Source organism: Periplaneta americana, chromosome 2 (assembly GCF_040183065.1).
Source record: "Periplaneta americana isolate PAMFEO1 chromosome 2, P.americana_PAMFEO1_priV1, whole genome shotgun sequence".
NCBI lineage: Eukaryota > Metazoa > Arthropoda > Insecta > Blattodea > Blattidae > Periplaneta > Periplaneta americana.
Window position 1 is genome coordinate 16,996,564 of NC_091118.1, and position 19,044 is coordinate 17,015,607.

At 34.2% G+C, this 19,044-nt stretch overlaps 1 protein-coding gene across 2 annotated transcripts in view; it reads right to left on the reverse strand.

Annotated features, from left to right (window-relative positions):
* Window positions 1–19,044, reverse strand: part of LOC138714401 (uncharacterized) — a 513,148-nt gene that overhangs the window by 120,261 nt on the left and 373,843 nt on the right. For both annotated transcript variants that reach the window (XM_069846610.1, XM_069846609.1), the window contains one exon: window positions 16,631–16,685. The gene's annotated coding sequence lies outside the window, so the exon portion shown is untranslated. The remainder of the gene's footprint in view (window positions 1–16,630; window positions 16,686–19,044) is intronic.

Consider the following 19,044-nt stretch of genomic DNA (forward strand, 5'->3'; position numbering starts at 1 on the left):
ACTGACTAAACAAAATAACGACTATGCGATAAATTGATAGTGATACATCGAGCTGCAGAAATGATCGCGATGTATGACTGTGATTGGTTGGAATTCAAAATTTCAATACACTTGATTGGCCGGAAATGGAATGACGTCATAGAAATGAAATAGTCCAAGGAAATGCAAATTTCGCGTGATATTTAGTAAGAATTCGTTATTGAATAAATAGCGGTGTATTATCAACAGTAATCTCACTAGAGGTTTTGATTTTATCGATAAATCTGCGAGTGGAACACGAGCAAAACTCGAGTGGGATTTAATTGACTATTACACGATTAGAAGAAATTATATAAAGATTAGAAGTAACGAAGTACTCCAATACAATAAAATATTAATTAAGTTACGAAAGTACAACTGTCTTCAAATGTATTATTATACCATCTCAACATTACAAATATTATGCTAGATGCGTGCTAGATGGCAGTAGCGTGTTATGATTAGTTTTTTGTTATCAGTTGTGCCAACTATGGAATCTTCAATGAACTCTGTGGACGGTTACTAGTCAAGAAGACTTTGTTGATTCAGTTTCATTTTTATTAAAATAGTTGCATTCTACTTCAATCATCCGGATCCCAGTAATCAACGTCATTTGACAGATGATTTTCAATAAATCATACTATTAAACAATCTCTGATACGTGACTATCCATAATATCATATAGCAGAAGCTATAACAAACATAACCTAAATAATATAAACAAGTGTTAGAAAAGTTTTAATTAGGGATGATGAAATAAACAAGAAACGTTTTAATTAACGATGATGAAATAAAAAGTAAACATGAATAATTTTAAAAGGAACAATTATTGAATGTACAATTTTCAAATTTGAATGTTTTAGTGATTGGTTGTTCAGTAGATGTTATATTGGACGTGTGCGTAAAAGAAGTGGAACTCGTTGATGTACATGGTGTATTCCTCAACCTATTCAGGATTTCCGAATGGTGCTCTTCATTTATTTATAAATAGGGTTTCAGGGAAGATGCATAGCTATGACCAGTGATCTTTATGAATTCTTGTTCTTGGATGCCAATGCGAGTCATATTTGAAACTGCTGTACATCGACTAGGGTGGTTTGTAATTTTTTAATTGACGTCCAGACCAGTGCAGTTTGAAATGTTGGCAAACAAAGAAAGAAATGCTAGGGTAGTGATAAAAATAAACAAATGCCAGGGACGCGATAAAATTAAACAAATGCTAGGGAAGCGATAAAATTGTGCGATAAGCAGCCATATTGGTTGAAAGACGTCCTTTCGTACCATTTTATTGGTCAAAAGTAGTGTGACGTAGTAAAAGTGTAATAGTCAATGTAAAATAAATATCGCATGAAGTGTAGGCATATGTTTATAGAAGACACCTTCTTAGAGATTCAAATTTTTCAAGTTCAAATTCAAATTTATTTACAATTTACATTTGAAATGAATACATGTGAATAGATATCAGAAATGAGCATATGCTCGTGCTCGGGTACAGTCCAGTAGCCTACATAAATTTTACAGGGTTCAAATAATAATGCTGAAGATAGAAATAATAGTAAAAATAATAATAATAATAATAATAATAATAATAATAATAATAATAATAATAATAAAATAATCGTGATAGAAATGATACAAAGATTGTAATACAAAATAATTCATTAATAATAATAGTAATAATAATAATAATAATAATAATAATAAAGATAATAATAATAATAGTGATAAAACAAAAATATTTGCAATAATAAAATAAATACGGATAAAATAACTATAAAACCACTAGCGAGAGTTAACACAACTTAAATAAGCATATAATAACCGGAAAAAATTACGAACTCGAAAATCAACAGAAAAGATGAAAGGTACGATAAAATTGAGACTGCGTTTTCTAAAATAATGACACACTACTTAGATAATTGTAAGTTACACGCATAGAGTACATACCAGAAAATAAAATTTTCATTACCCTAGACGCCGCACTGATTGATTGATTGATTGATTGATTGATTGATTGATTGATTTAATTCTTTTAGTGTCGGACTGTAGCCAGCATAAAGTCTTATTATTAATAGAACAGATCAAACTTTCCATGCCTTCTTTAAACTTCAGTTCTGCAGATATACAGAGGAAGGTCTGCAGCTTGTTTCTGAATCGCGGAAAGCGCTACAGTTAAATAAAATGAATTCCCACGACATCCGGAGGCAGAATTAAGTACTGTTTCTTAACCATGAACTCTGAAATTTATTTTTTGGAGGGAAAATTCCAGTCTTGGAATTGCAGAATAAAGTTGGAATTATATTTGGAATGTGTCCAACTTTAATCTGCATAAATGAGGTTCATACGATCCCGCGCCGCAATAAAACTAATGTACAGAAAAAATTAATTCAAGGAGCAGAAGGGAAGTAGCGAAGGCTACGGTACACGCAGCGAAATATACGAGGTAACCCATGAAGGGTCTTACAGCGCATTACGAAACGCAACCGGACAGAGATAATGTTCAAGTAGAACCGTGCAGAAACAACAGAATGTAAATAAAAAACCATAAAAAGAAACTTTTAGTACCATAATGAGAAAAAGTAATAAACGTTGTAATGCAAATGACGCATATTTTCTCATTATATAACCACACAGTATATACAGGGCGTCCATGAAGACTGGACACATAGGCAAAGGCAATTTTTAATTAACCGTCAACTCTCTAGCACAGGCATGTCAATTGATGCCCACAGGAGCAAGCGCGCGCTTTAGAGCCTAGGAGAGCCTGAGCGCTTTACAGCGGAAAGGAAAGAGACAGACGAAAGAGGTGGTATATGCCGCTTGGTCGAGCTATATTCAGGGATGGCCAGCACTGAATCAATAGATGAAGGGAAGAGAACTTATTAAAACTGTATCCATGTTAATTTTTAATTTTGCCTTTGAAGTATAAGTGCATTATAAGAATGTAAGTTTTAATTTTAATGCTCATTTTTCACAAGTTTGATTTTTTTATTCAAAAGAAATATTTTCTCAACTTTTCGTATAGAAAAGTGAAGTTTTCAGGTATAGGCCTATTTATTTAGTAGCCTTACAGAATGTTTTCGTAAATCTAATATACCGTATATACGTATTACTGAAGACAGTGTATTGAAAATTTTGAAAATATTAGTATGGAAATTGTTTGTAAGGAAATGAATTAACAAAGCAACTACTGTTACATCATAAGCAAAAGATACGTGCCCATGTGTTGTAAAAATGTCAGCTCTATAGCTTCAGCACATTTCGAGAAAATAATTTAATATTCTGATGATAGGAAGTTGCTAACCAATATCACCTTAAAAGCATAATGCGATAAGAGTTTTGTTATGTAATATTAGTTACACTTAAAACAGATACAGTACCGTCGACCGGGTATACCTTACACAAGGGGGGTAACTTTACACATTTCTAGAAAAATGGTGTATAACAGTTTTATTAATGGCACACACTTCAGTCTACCACACATATGTGCTGTTGTCACATAGAATCAGTTCCACGGAGTTGCTACACATTGTCTGTAATGTGCTGCCTTCTAAACATTTTTCTAGAAATGTGTAAAGTTATCCCCCTTGTGTAAAGTATACCCGGTTGACGGTACCTAGATAACTTTGCTTTGTACTGTAATATTGTTTTGATTAGTTTATTGATTACTTTTGTAAGGCTAAAGATACCATCAATATAAATTCCAACTTATCATGTCATACTCAATCTCTTTCTTTGGAATATCACTTTCTTTATGAATAATGTGTTTCATCCACTTAATACAGTATAATACTACTGTGGAATTTAAGTGAATATTCCTTCTTAACTCTCTATTATGTTATTAAGATTTAAGACACAAGTGCAATATTAAGAAATCAGTGTTAGTACTTTTGTTTTACAGACAATATAGATAACATTAAACAGAAAGAAGCCATATAAAAATAACGACATAAAATTTCACGTTCCGTTTGAAGTTTGTGCACCACTGTTTTCTTAATCCAACAGGCTGCTTATTCATATACACAACCCTTCCTCTTTCCACACTTAGCGCTAGCTGCCCGCGCACGACGTCAAGGTCAGAAAAATGCGCTTGCTTTGACATCACTGCTCTAGCATCTATTAGTGCTTTCTGGTTGTGCTAACTGATGGCGTTACATGTCAACAATGTGATGTTGAAATTTGTGTACAGGTTTCTGCCTAGCAACAGTCCTGATATATTGAATTTTATATTATGAAGATTGATTAATTAATAACCCGGCACACTTGCAATCACACTCACATTCATACAAATTGACAGACTCTAGACACCAGGGAACTTTACTACTTAAAGAAAAATTCCCCGAGAACCCGGACCTCCAGATCTAGAAGGCAGCATTCTGACCACCAGATCAGATCAAGGGAATTGCTTTTTTTTTCTATTTTCCTCACATTCCATAATACAGTCTGATCCGTTTGGGTATGGATAATATTAATTTATTATTATAAAGCTATTATGATAGTAGAAAAAATTTCTTGCTGGTTATATTATGATTAAAAGATGGGAGTTTCCATATTTGGCGATCAGCAATGCATAATCTGAGAGGACAAATGAAGATCGTAGATGATTAAAATGGCTACTACAAACCAACAGCGGGCACAATGTGTTCTTTGGTATGCTAAATTTCAGAGTGTTAAAAGAGTTCAAAGGGAATTTCGACGTGAGTATGGTATGCGTAATGTACCTAAATACGATTCCATAATGTTTTTGTATCGAACATTTGTGTTAAAAAAACATACACGAGGTCGTAGGCGAAACAAAGTACGAAAAGCAGCTATCTCTTGGCTTGGTCCCCAAACTCCCCAGATCTAACCCCTCCTGACTTCGTGTGGGGTTTTGTTAAAGACATTGTCTGTTCACAGAAACCCAGGAACATTGATGACCTGAGAGTAAAAATTACTCAAGCTTTTCAACAAATCACCCCTCTTATGTTACAACGGACATGGGCTGAATTGCATCACCGTTATGAGTTGTGCAGGGTGCGCAATGGGGGTCATGTTGAGCTCTGAGGAATCTCCCATCTTTCAGTGTTGTATGCACAAAGTTTCAACAAATGAAGCTCAGTAGTAAATACGATGAAAGAGTAATGGAACGGAGAAAAATTCTCTCCGGCGCCGGGATTTGAACCCGGGTTTTCAGCTCTACGTGCTGATACTTTATCCACTAAGCCACACCGGATACCCACCCCGGCGTCGGACAGAATCGTCTCAGTCACTCATAACGAGTGCACCTCAGCACATTTGTGAACTTCAGTCCTACGTTCATAGACATCTATGACGTAGTGCAGAGGGCGACCACTAGAGGGAACCCAAGAGTTGGAACTTAAACTGAGACAATTCTGTTCGACGCCGGGGTGGGTATCCGGTGTGGCTTAGTGGATAAAGCATCAGCACGTAGAGCTGAAAACCCGGGTTCAAATCCCGGCGCCGGAGAGAATTTTTCTTCGTTCCATTACTCTTTCATCGTATGATGAAGCAGAATATCTGCATGGAAATATCATATGTACTTCGGTACATTAAAATAATATATCAGTAGTAAATGTTTTACGATGTTTTTATTTTATCCATACCCAAACGGATCGCCCTGTATATTGCACATTTAATTAAATTTGTCTCTTTTGAAATTGCGTTGTTTTTACAATAACATGACTATTTCCATTATTCCGTCATATATCTGTAAACGTGTAGTTAAATTAGTACGCACTAGGTGGCTCTAGTCACATCTGTAAATAAATAAACAAATAAATAAACTTATCTTTATTTATCTATTATTTTATCCTCGAAATAATCTCCTAAATATGACTCGAGATTCCATTTGCTTTGAATAAATAATTCATGACCGCGAAGAAAAAGAAACCTCTTGTAATATACTGATATTACCGGTACTTGTACGTTTTTCTGGATCTAGGACAGGAATTTAATATTTCCATAAGAAAGCTATGTATAAAAACAAAGAGAAATATGTCAGTGAGCCAATTAGTCAATTGTCAATTATTAAAACAAGAAAGCACTATTTACCATTGCTACGTCAAAGCCTGATGTTCTCTTGTTTTAGAAATTTTCAAAGCCTGCTAATTTCGACGTAAACATGGCCTACTGAATAAGTTATTTATTCATATTTCAATGCTTTTACACATAGATTTCTTAACACAACTGTTAAATTTCTATGTCTCGTGCTTAGAAAAACATATTAAGTATTATATTTTTAAACATTTACTAAATTTAATTTAATTAATTATACATATTTGTGTATTATGGTAATATTTTTGTTTTGTATTGCTTACAATATTATTACTCAGCAGTGTTGTCACATTTAAGGATGAAAAATGAAATTTACCATTAATGTTTGCTCATAGGGAAAAGGTTATTTAACCGCATTTTCACGTAATAAAATGACGTATTGTTGTTAAAGAAAGTAATGGATCGTCAATGCAAATACCAACTGTAACATCCAAACATGTTTTAATGGAAGTAGAACACTGCAGCAGGTTCATTCCGTGAAGATGGTAAAAATTAAAATAAAAAACAATTTGCGAGGCACTGAATTCAGTTTTCCTCGTTGAATGAGGTCGCACAATGCCCTCTGTAAGCGGGATAGCAATGGAGGGCAATGCGGGAGATTCGTATTTCGAACGACGTGCTAAAATGAAAATCAATTGAGAACCGTTTACTGCAGGTTAAGTACACTCAGAGCACAAAGGAACTTGCTCCCCACGAGAATGGAATATTGTTGGTTCATTTACTGCAGGAAATGTCTTCGAAATTAACTCTATTTGGATACCTCACGTTTTTACGATTATTTGTTAAATAGCCACACCCTGCGCTGCATTTTTACAAATACATTTCATTGACTTAAGTTTTCTAATTGGAGGATTTAGTGAAGAATTGTTTTCAGAACATGGGAAGGCTGATAGTAGGAGGAAGAAGAATAAAATGTACAAGATTTGCAGATGATATGGCGTTATCAGCAGAAGTGGAGACGATACTAAGGGATATGCTACTGGAGATAAATGACAGCTGTGAGCAGTATGGGATGGAGATAAATGCAAACAAGACGAAGACCATGGTCTTAGGAAGAAAAATAAAGAAGGTAAACGTGCGAATTCTCAATTATGCATTACGACGAAGTGTAAGCGATTAAAAGCATTTGAAATGTGGATATGGACAAGAATGGAGCGTGTAAAATGGACAGACAGAATAAGAAATGAAGCTGTGCTAGAAAAAGCGGGCGAAGAAAGAATATAGCTGAAACTGATGAGGAAGAGAAAAAGGAATTGGTTGGGTCACTGACTGAGAAGAAACTGTCTACTGAAGGATGCACTGAAAGGAATGGTGAATGGGAGAAGAGTTTGGGGCAGAAAAAGATATATTGATCGTATTCGGAGACTAAAAGGAAAGCGGAAAGTAGGAAAATATTGGGGAATGCTGGGTTTGCAGTGCAAGACCTGCTCTTGAGCAGAAAACTGTAAATGACTTAAATCTATTGTATTTTTAAATATAGGCTTGTTCTTACTGGGCGGCCGGGTAGCTCAGTTAGTAGAGCAGCTGGCTACGGACTGGAAGGTCCGGGGTTCGATCCCAGGTGGTAACAGGATTTTTCTCGTTTCCAAACTTTCAGAACGGCCCCGAGGTTCACTCAGTCTCCTGTAAAATTGAGTACCGGGTCTTTCCCGGGGTAAAAGGCGGTCAGAGCGTGGTGCCGACCACATCACCTCATTCTAGTGCCGAGGTCATGGAAAGCATGGGGCTCTACCTCCATGCCCCCCAAGTGCCTTCATGGCATATTACGGGGATACCTTTACCTTTTTTTCTGTTATTACTTTGCAAATGAAATTAGCTTATTATAAGTTGTAAGTTGTTTAGTCTTGAATTATTTTCAAAGTTCTATTTACTGGGACATAACTTATTTTGCATATCAAGTTTCCTTATTCCCAATACTTTTCGATTGCAGCGATATTTTACTACTTAATTAACTTATTATTCCCAGAACATGAATTTTACCAGTAATAGAAAATGTATTGGAAATAAATTTGAATAAGGAACAAAAAAAAAGTTTCCTTCCCAGCAGGATTCGAACCACGAAAGTCTTAGTTACCAGTATATCGTGCTCTGGAGTGATCAAGGCTCTGAAATCAGGCACAAGGGTCGGTGCGGATTTTTTGCCACTACTGTACATTAAAGGGGTGGAAAAATTCAAATATCTTGGAGCAACAGTAACAAATATAAATGACACTCGGGAGGAAATTAAACGCAGAATAAATATGGGAAATGCGTGTTATTATTCGGTTGAGAAGCTTTTGTCATCCAGTCCGCTGTCAAAAAATCTTAAAGTTAGAATTTATAAAACACCTATATTACCGGTTGTTCTTTATGGTTGTGAAACTTGGACTCTCACTCTGAGAGAGGAACATAGGTTAAGGGTGTTTGAGAATAAGGTGCTTAGGAAAATATTTGGGGCTAAGAGGAATGAAGTTACAGGAGAATGGAGGAAAGTTACACAACGCAGAACTACACGCATTGTATTGTTCACCTGACATAATTAGGAACATTAAATCCAGACGTTTGAGATGGGCAGGGCATGTAGCACGTATGGGCGAATCCAGAAATGCATATAGAGTGTTAGTTGGGAGACCGGAGGGAAAAAGACCTTTGGGGAGGCCGAGACGTAGATGGGAGGATAATATTAAAATGGATTTGAGGGAAGTGGGATATGATGATAGAGACTGGATTAATCTTGCTCAGGATAGGGACCGATGCCGGCCTTATGTGAGGGCGGCAATGAACCTTCGGGTTCCTTAAAAGCCATTTGTACGTAAGTAAGTACTGTATATCAAAAAAAAAAAAAAAACAAGTTTGAGAAGACATTCCTTCTTTGAGCGTGTTGAGTCATTTATATTTATACTTTTGCATTCGGTGATTAATTTTTTATTTTCTTCCCACTTCCTTTTCTTCGCACTTGCAATCCTTTTTGTTTTATTACATTTTCATTTTTTCCTTTATCCTTCCTTCTTCTTTCTTTGTTTCCAGTTTTCATTTTCCAATTTTTATAGTTTCTATTTTTTCTTTTTTTTTACATTTTTCATTTTTTTCCTTTTTCTTTCTTTGTCTTTTCTTATCTTCCCCGTTATTTCTTGCATTTTTCATTTCTTCTCTTTTTTCTATCCCTTTTTCATTTCTTTCCCTTCTTTTATTCCTTTTTCTTCCTTTGTTCTCTTCAATTTTTTTCTTTGTGGAATATGTTATAATGAAGTGGGCTAGATTGTGAATATTTTGAGCCATTACAAACAGTGTTGTAGGTATTTTACTTGCGTCGAAGGTTGTTGTGTAGAAAAGTGACGATTACCCTCGTCGTGAGCAGTTGGTAACCCTGGAGTGAGGACAGAAGTGCAGCGGTTGTTGAATTTATCAACAGTCGCTTCCCTCGAGGTAAACGAACCAAGAGCCTGACGCCGTCCGGGCGGTCAGCGAATGTCAACAGGACTGAGAAGGACGGCGACGTGACCGGAATAGGACGAGGACAAAAAACTTGTTACTGACAGACCACTTCCGAATTTGTTCTACTCCTTCCGTTTTCCAAGCCGTCTTGCGATCACATATCTCATGCTACAGATGTTTCTTTCTGCCAGCTTCTTCATAACAAGACAAGACAACTTTTAACTGGACGGAGTTACGCAACAATAGAACAACCGACAATTTGAAGAAGAAAAGAAAGAAAGAGATATTTGCGCAAATCTGTTGCTGGCTGCATTACTTAACTCGGAAAAGATCAATAATGCGATATCGATCGAAAAATCGAAAGCGAATTGGGAGGACAAATTTAAAAGGTACGCAAAACGCGTCCTTGCAAGGGGTTGGGGGCTGTACAAAACTAAATATGTGAGCTCCAAGCCTGTTGGCCACTAGTCTCACTCCGGGTTACGCTGCTCCACTGAAGGAGCTCTAGCAAATTTTGAAGGGGAAGCCGAAATTGGACGTAACCACATACGCGAGGGGGACTGAGATTTGATCAAGTGATCACGGAACGGGGCGAGGAGGAGATGGCTGGTGTTTGCCGTTAGGATGGCGAGACGCTGTCATCTGTTGTTAGATGACAAAGCATGTGAAGGCCGTCGGAAGAAGCGCCGTGAAATCTAAATCTGCAATTTGAGAGGTTCCTGTCCTTTCAAATTGCGACTAATTGAGTGACCTCGTATATTTAATAGACAATTTATAGGTTCTGAACTAGGGCATACGCCGTTTATAATAAAGGGGAATATATATGGGGAAGGGCATATAGGTCCGTAGCCCATTTCTTATAGGGCTCATCCCGACATTTGTCTTACGCCTTAGGAAAACCACGGAATACCTTAGGCAGGATGAGTTGTCTCATATATAAGAGACTAGCCAATTTGGCTATTATGTAGGAGGTGATTGTTGTCATGAGCCTTGTTGAATCGTCTCAATTTTGAGACCAGCCATTTGGCTATATTATGGCTCAATTACGAAGAGGGGGGAGAGATGTAATTGTTAATTAATTTAGAGTAATTAGGGAGATTCATGGGGATATGAGTGCAGGTCCGTGGCCCATTTCTTTTAGGGCTCATCCCGACATTTGTCTTAGCGCCTTAGGAAAACCACGGAAAAACCTTATGCAGGCATTTCGCTGCTATTTATAAGCAAAATTCGTTTATTGCAAAAAATTGCTTTGCAATGTTAAATCAGTTGCAGGTCTGTTACTAAAAATCGGTTAGCCTTTTTTTTAGTACTATTTGTGCTATTTTTGTAATAGTATGAATGTTACAATACCTCTTGCATAAAATGTAATAAAAACCAGATACCTATATTTCAAAGGTCAGTATCTGGAAAACAGTTTTTTGGCGATTAGTCTCTACGGCCGTATTCATAGACATTTTTAGCGCGGGCTTCCGGTTGATGATCAGCGTTTTTCGTATTCATAAACCAGTGTTAGCGATAGGATATGATTTGAATTCTGTACTAGTAACCAGTGGATAGCCGGGGCTAGCTTAGTACACTCGTAGCGCGTGCTGCGAAATGTCTATGAATAGCACTCTTGCTGCATAACTCCGTCCAAATAAAAGTATAACTTATCCCGGATTTATATGGAAGATGCATATTACAAGTAAAATAATTTAACATTCAATGGCTTGTTTCTAAAAACCTGCTATTTTGGTCAAAAATCAATTTTGAGCCAATTCCTGCTACTTTTTTTTTTCATTGTTGGTAACTCTATAGCATCTAATTAGATGATATATGGTTGTGCTAACAGATGGAGTTACTTGTCAACAATGTGACGCTGAAACGTGTGTTCAGGTTACAGCCCAGCGACAGTCCTGATGTATTTTTATATTTGTGATGATTGGTTAATTAATATTAACCCGGCACACTCACAATCACACTCACATTCATACAAAAATTCCTGCTAGTTGTCACTGAAAAATGATATTTAGAAGTATGATGTCTTTTCACAAAACCTGGATCCGCCATTAATATGCTAAACAACTAATAGTAACCAAGGAAACGGAAATTGTTTTCCTATAGGAGAAATTCTATTAGATATATTTTAATATCTCACAAATAAATATGTAGCCTACACTAGCTCTCTATAAATAAATATGATATTTATTTTATTTATTTAGCTCACCACATTATGACATTGAATATGGGACTATATTTCCCAGCGGAGAATATGTGATGGGGTTATGTTTGCGTTATTTATCTTTCTTAGTTGACAAGGAGTTTAGTTTGATATATAAGTTAAGCAAGAATACTTTTAAATATTATGAAAGTCAATAAAATAGTAAGAAAAAAAATGAGAGTAAAAGTTGTACATAATTTGAAACGCTGACCTGAGCGCATACTGACTGTTCAGCTAATATGATTTCCGGTAAACGAGCTGTATACGTTGATTAATACGAAACCTGACAATTACACAGTCTTTAGAAAGCCAATTCACCTTGATATGTCTGAGTCTGCTCTTCAAACCCTGCAATATGATATATGCATTTCATTAAAATATAACTAGCTTTTCCCCTTGACGACCTTACCTTGTTAGGTCACATTATAGTGAGGTTATGTATGTACTGGAATAGAACAACAGCTAGTTTATTCACATCACGATTATATAAGTCACAGAATCACACGACATGCAATTCGTACAGAGGTGCAGAGGTGGGACACGAACCAGAGGTCTGCATGGGACGTTTTCGCTCGAGCGCCAAGTAGTTCATAGCATAATCCGATAGGTAGCGCACATGCATGATGGGTAAAACTGTCACGAGCGATAAATCCTCGAACGGTATAAGCCGAGCGTTAGACATTCATTCTTGTTACAGTGTAGTAACATCATAGATGTTTGTCATTTCAAAACTTTGCAGTGTCTATAGTATAACTAAAAAAAACTTGCTTTAAAACGTAATATAAATGTTGTAGGTAAATGTTCCCCCCCCCCCCCCACACAGGAGTGATTTTGTTTCTGCCACATGTGATAGATGTTATTGGATGTAAATGGAATTATTTCAAACGGAGAACACAATCACGATAATGCAAGAACTGTATCAAGTTTTCTAGCGATAATAATAATAATAATAATAATAATAATAATAATAATAATAATAATAATAATAATCTCTAATAATTAGTGTATCAATCTTTGCGTCTGTAACAGCTGTGCAGCATGATTATTCGTTTTAAATTTTCTGTGACGTTATCTCTGTACTAATATAGTTATTAATCTACTGCTATATCAATAATATTTTGTAAAACGTTTCTACATTGTCGCAGTATTCGTTTTAAATTTTCTGTGACGTTATCTCTGTACTAATATAGTTATTAATCTACTGCTATATCAATAATATTTTGTAAAACGTTTCTACATTGTCGCAGTATTCGTTTTAAATGTTCTGTGACGTTATCTCTGTACTAATATAGTTATTAATCTACTGCTATATCAATAATATTTTGTAAAACGTTTCTACATTGTCGCAGTATTCGTTTTAAATTTTCTGTGACGTTATCTCTGTACTAATATAGTTATTAATCTACTGCTATATCAATAATATTTTGTAAAACGTTTCTACATTGTCGCAGTATTCGTTTTAAATGTTCTGTGACGTTATCTCTGTACTAATATTGTTATTAATCTACTGCTATATCAATAATATTTTGTAAAACGTTTCTACATTGTCGCAGTATTCGTTTTAAATTTTCTGTGACGTTATCTCTGTACTAATATAGTTATTAATCTACTGCTATATCAATAATATTTTGTAAAACGTTTCTACATTGTCGCTGTACTCGTTTTAAATTTTCTGTGACGTTATCTCTGTACTAATATTGTTATTAATCTACTGCTATATCAATAATATTTTGTAAAACGTTTCTACATTGTCGCAGTATTCGTTTTAAATTTTCTGTGACGTTATCTCTGTACTAATATTGTTATTAATCTACTGCTATATCAATAATATTTTGTAAAACGTTTCTACATTGTCGCAGTATTCGTTTTAAATGTTCTGTGACGTTATCTCTGTACTAATATTGTTATTAATCTACTGCTATATCAATAATATTTTGTAAAACGTTTCTACATTGTCGCAGTATTCGTTTTAAATTTTCTGTGACGTTATCTCTGTACTAATATAGTTATTAATCTACTGCTATATCAATAATATTTTGTAAAACGTTTCTACATTGTCGCAGTATTCGTTTTAAATGTTCTGTGACGTTATCTCTGTACTAATATTGTTATTAATCTACTGCTATATCAATAATATTTTGTAAAACGTTTCTACATTGTCGCTGTACTCGTTTTAAATTTTCTGTGACGTTATCTCTGTACTAATATTGTTATTAATCTACTGCTATATCAATAATATTTTGTAAAACGTTTCTACATTGTCGCAGTATTCGTTTTAAATGTTCTGTGACGTTATCTCTGTACTAATATTGTTATTAATCTACTGCTATATCAATAATATTTTGTAAAACGTTTCTACATTGTCGCAGTATTCGTTTTAAATTTTCTGTGACGTTATCTCTGTACTAATATTGTTATTAATCTACTGCTATATCAATAATATTTTGTAAAACGTTTCTACATTGTCGCTGTACTCGTTTTAAATTTTCTGTGACGTTATCTCTGTACTAATATTGTTATTAATCTACTGCTATATCAATAATATTTTGTAAAACGTTTCTACATTGTCGCAGTATTCGTTTTAAATTTTCTGTGACGTTATCTCTGTACTAATATTGTTATTAATCTACTGCTATATCAATAATATTTTGTAAAACGTTTCTACATTGTCGCAGTATTCGTTTTAAATGTTCTGTGACGTTATCTCTGTACTAATATTGTTATTAATCTACTGCTATATCAATAATATTTTGTAAAACGTTTCTACATTGTCGCAGTATTCGTTTTAAATTTTCTGTGACGTTATCTCTGTACTAATATTGTTATTAATCTACTGCTATATCAATAATATTTTGTAAAACGTTTCTACATTGTCGCAGTATTCGTTTTAAATTTTCTGTGACGTTATCTCTGTACTAATATTGTTATTAATCTACTGCTATATCAATAATATTTTGTAAAACGTTTCTACATTGTCGCAGTATTCGTTTTAAATTTTCTGTGACGTTATCTCTGTACTAATATTGTTATTAATCTACTGCTATATCAATAATATTTTGTAAAACGTTTCTACATTGTCGCTGTACTCGTTTTAAACTTTCTGTGACGTTATCTCTGTACTAATATTGTTATTAATCTACTGCTATATCAATAATATTTTGTAAAACGTTTCTACATTGTCGCAGTATTCGTTTTAAATTTTCTGTGACGTTATCTCTGTACTAATATTGTTATTAATCTACTGCTATATCAATAATATTTTGTAAAACGTTTCTACATTGTCGCAGTATTCGTTTTAAATGTTCTGTGACGTTATCTCTGTACTAATATTGTTATTAATCTACTGCTATATCAATAATATTTTGTAAAACGTTTCTACATTGTCGCAGTATTCGTTTTAAATTTTCTGTGACGTTATCTCTGTACTAATATAGTTATTAATCTACTGCTATATCAATAATATTTTGTAAAACGTTTCTACATTGTCGCAGTATTCGTTTTAAATTTTCTGTGACGTTATCTCTGTACTAATATTGTTATTAATCTACTGCTATATCAATAATATTTTGTAAAACGTTTCTACATTGTCGCAGTATTCGTTTTAAATTTTCTGTGACGTTATCTCTGTACTAATATTGTTATTAATCTACTGCTATATCAATAATATTTTGTAAAACGTTTCTACATTGTCGCTGTACTCGTTTTAAATTTTCTGTGACGTTATCTCTGTACTAATATTGTTATTAATCTACTGCTATATCAATAATATTTTGTAAAACGTTTCTACATTGTCGCAGTATTCGTTTTAAATTTTCTGTGACGTTATCTCTGTACTAATATTGTTATTAATCTACTGCTATATCAATAATATTTTGTAAAACGTTTCTACATTGTCGCAGTATTCGTTTTAAATTTTCTGTGACGTTATCTCTGTACTAATATTGTTATTAATCTACTGCTATATCAATAATATTTTGTAAAACGTTTCTACATTGTCGCAGTATTCGTTTTAAATTTTCTGTGACGTTATCTCTGTACTAATATTGTTATTAATCTACTGCTATATCAATAATATTTTGTAAAACGTTTCTACATTGTCGCAGTATTCGTTTTAAATTTTCTGTGACGTTATCTCTGTACTAATATTGTTATTAATCTACTGCTATATCAATAATATTTTGTAAAACGTTTCTACATTGTCGCAGTATTCGTTTTAAATGTTCTGTGACGTTATCTCTGTACTAATATTGTTATTAATCTACTGCTATATCAATAATATTTTGTAAAACGTTTCTACATTGTCGCAGTATTCGTTTTAAATTTTCTGTGACGTTATCTCTGTACTAATATTGTTATTAATCTACTGCTATATCAATAATATTTTGTAAAACGTTTCTACATTGTCGCAGTATTCGTTTTAAATTTCCTGTGACGTTATCTCTGTACTAATATTGTTATTAATCTACTGCTATATCAATAATATTTTGTAAAACTTCTCTACATTATCGCAGTATATAGGCGGAACACTATGTATGGACCTGTCATATTATATATGTGGTAAATCAAATATTGAATAATTATTAATTAGCAATAATAACTGTACATCGAAGTTTTTCATACTATTTTATATATAACTTCATGTTACTGTTTTGGTACATTCCATTAGACGTTTGTCATAAACGCAGAAAATAAAGTCTTATTTTTACCGTGTGAGCAAGGCATATGTGTATCTTATCTGTCGCCTTCCATACAAGATAAGACATGTCGGTGAGATGACCTTGTACTGTGCTTCTATTTATTACGAGCGTATCACGACCGATCGTATCTCACTCGAGGGTGCGACACTCGACCGAGTTCAAGCGAGCGATTTAACTCCAATGCAGCACTCTGACACGAACAATACGTCTAAAACTGTACTAACAAAAACAGTTGACAACTCACCTCTCTCCAGAGCACGAGATGAAATGCCTAGACGTCCATGTTTCTTTGTTTGGGCCTGAAACAGAAGAAAAGAACATCAGCAATCTTGGAGGAGCTTGTGCATAGAGTATTTGAGGAATATTATTATTAGTTTTGACTGGGGCCTGGATGCTAGCCAGGCGATAACGTCTGCAGCCATCACGTGCCGCTAACTCAATTTCCGTAGAAATAAAAATGAAATTAAAACATTAATGTGCATATGGGGTGTGTAATCAGGCATGACTGCTACACTGCGCATGTGTAGAACATCCAGCTGAACACCACGGGAAGGTGGAGATACGTGGAAACGTCAGAAAGAGAGTCCTAGGATATGTAGGGAATGTAGATAATAGAATGCAAGGAGGGAAAAAATTAAGGAAGGGAGTGTGATAGGAAATAAGAAAGGAATTAAGGAATAAGAGGCAATAAATAAAAAAAATGAAATGATATAAAAGTGAGAGCGAGGAAAAAAATAAAGAAGGAAAAGAGATGAACGAGGGAACAGAAAAAGAGAACGAACGAGAAAGGAGAAAAGTACAAGTGGAAAATGAAAGGAAAAAAAAAGAGAATAGAAGGAGAAATAAAAATGAAAAAAGGAGAAAAAGATGAAAAATACGGGTGAAAAAGTAAGAAAATAACAAAGGAAACACAAGGAAAAAAGAGAAGAAAAGAAAAGAAGAGAATAAAAAAGGAAAAAAGAAAAAAGGGGAAAAAAGAAAAAGAAAAGTTAAAAAGGAAGAAAAGAAAGGAAACGCTAAAAGTTGTAAAGAAGAAAAGATAAAAGAAAGAAGAAAAGGGGGAGAAAAAGGAAGGAAATATAAAAAATAAGAGAAAAAATGAGAAAGATAGGTGAAAAAGAAAGTAAATAAGAAAGGAAAAATAAGATAAATAGGAAGAGAAGAAAACGGAGAAAAAAAAGAAAAGATAAGAGAAAAAGAAAACAAAAAAGAAAAACGAAAAAAGGGAGAAAGAGAAATGAAAAAATAAAGGAAACGCAAAAGAAAAAAAGGAAAGAACAAAGAAAAATGAAAGAAAAAAGGAAGGAAATAAGAAAAAAAAACGAAAGAAAAAATGTGTTATAAACATGCTATTCTATCTTTTGTTTAATATAATTCACGAAAAAAGGCAAAGAGAGAATAAAGGAAGAAAAAGAATAAAGGGTGTTGAAATGAAAAAAATAAAAGAAAAACTGGAGAAATACAGCAGGGAAACAAAGAAGAAAAGGCAAGGGGATAAAGGAAAAGAAATGGAAACAAAAGAGAAAAGAGAAAATGGGAAAATGAAAATTGAGAAGAAAGGAGGAAAGGAACGAAGAAAAATGGAAAAGGGAAAGGAAAGTAAAAGCAAATAATATAAAAGAAATACAATAAAGAAATGGAAGTGAGAAGAAAAGGAAAAGTAAAGAAAAAATAGGAAAATGAGAAAATGAAAACTAGGACCAGAGAAGAGAAAAAAGGGATAAACAAAAAGAAAAGAAAGGAAGGAGAGAGAAAAAGGAAAAAATAAAAGCTAAGGAAGGAAAAAGGGGAGAATGGAGAGAAGAAAAACAAATGTACGAAGGAAGGTAAAGGAAGAAGGATGGAACGAAAAAGGGAAATGAGTAGGATAAGTCATGAATAAAGCAATAAAAATAGAAATAAGAAAGAATGTAGGAAAAAACAGGAAGCTGCTGTGAATGACGGGAGATTTGTTACATGATTCCCGAACGATTAGGAAAAATACGGAAATTCCACTTGAAGCAAGTATAGCGATAGGTTTGGAAGTAAATTCCGAAAAGACTAAGTATATGATTATGTCTCGTGACCAGAATATTGTACGAAATGGAACTATAAAAATTGGAGATTTATCCTTCGAAGAGGTGGAAAAATTCAAATATCTTGGAGCAACAGTAACAAATATAAATGACACTCGGGAGGAAATTAAACGCAGAATAAATATGTGAAATGCCTGTTATTATTCGGTTGAGAAGCTTTTGTCATCTAGTCTGCTGTCAAAAAGTCTGAAAGTTAGAATTTATAAACAGTTATATTACCGGTTGTTCTGTATGGTTGTGAAACTTGGACTCTCACTTTGAGAGAGGAACAGAGATTAAGGGTGTTTGAGAATAAAGTTCTCAGGAAAATATTTGGGGCTAAGAGGGATGAAGTTACAGGAGAATGGAGAAAGTTACACAACGCAGAACTGCACGCATTCTATTCTTCACCTGACATAATTAGGAACATTAAATCCAGACGTTTGAGATGGGCAGGGCATGTAGCACGTACGGGGGACTCCAGAAATGCATATAGAGTGTTAGTTGGGAGGATGCAGGGAATAAAACTTTTGGGGAGGCCGAGACGTAGATGGGAAGATAATATTAAAATGGATATGAGGGAGGTGGGATATGATTGTAAGGA